The following is a 797-nucleotide window of genomic DNA, read 5'->3' as shown; positions in this document are numbered from 1 at the left end:
CAAATAAATTTCCTCAGTCAATTCCCTTAACAAGACAACAAGGCAGCTGTTAACTCAATTATTATTATGCCCATTTTCCATTTAAGGAAACAGAGTCTGAGAGACTGTGCCCAGCTCAGATTGTTGGATTCCTAACTGATAAATGTTAGTCAAAAGCCAGTCATCTAAGCTTATTAATAACAAAATAAGGAATTTCAAACTAAATAGTTAATCCTCCTGTATGGTTATCATTGTCTAAATAATATTCTTAACTGCATGAAAGAGGAGAGAGAACCTGCTTTTATAAATGATTCTGATGAAGTTCCTGATAGAAGGAATTTGTTCATGTTTTTCCTGATTTTATGCATCATGACATAACTTGAAAATTTACATGAACTTTTTTTAAAAGCTTCTCTTTGGTACATGTTGTATATTTTGCAATAAAAAAACATGTTTCCAAAAGTCAGTCATTGCTTTCAACTTAAGTGCAGGACAAAACACAACTACCAACGAATAACTTCAGAAATAATCTATAGTACCTTTAAATGGGCATCATTTTATATTTATAAATATTTTATATTTATATTTATTTATATTTATTTATAAGTATATATATTATAATAAATATTTATAAAATATTTATATTATTTATAATATAATATAATATATAATAATATATAATAATATATTTATATAATATGTTATATAAGTATATATAATATAATATAATATATATAAAATATATTAAATATATATTAAATATATAAAATATATAAAATATAATACATATAATATAATATATATAAAATATATATAAG

Source organism: Callorhinus ursinus, unplaced genomic scaffold (genome assembly GCF_003265705.2).
Source record: "Callorhinus ursinus isolate GAN/ISIS: 27379988/994484 unplaced genomic scaffold, GSC_fseal_2.0 scaffold2, whole genome shotgun sequence".
Classification (NCBI taxonomy): domain Eukaryota; kingdom Metazoa; phylum Chordata; class Mammalia; order Carnivora; family Otariidae; genus Callorhinus; species Callorhinus ursinus.
Note: the sequence above shows the minus strand (reverse complement) of the source record.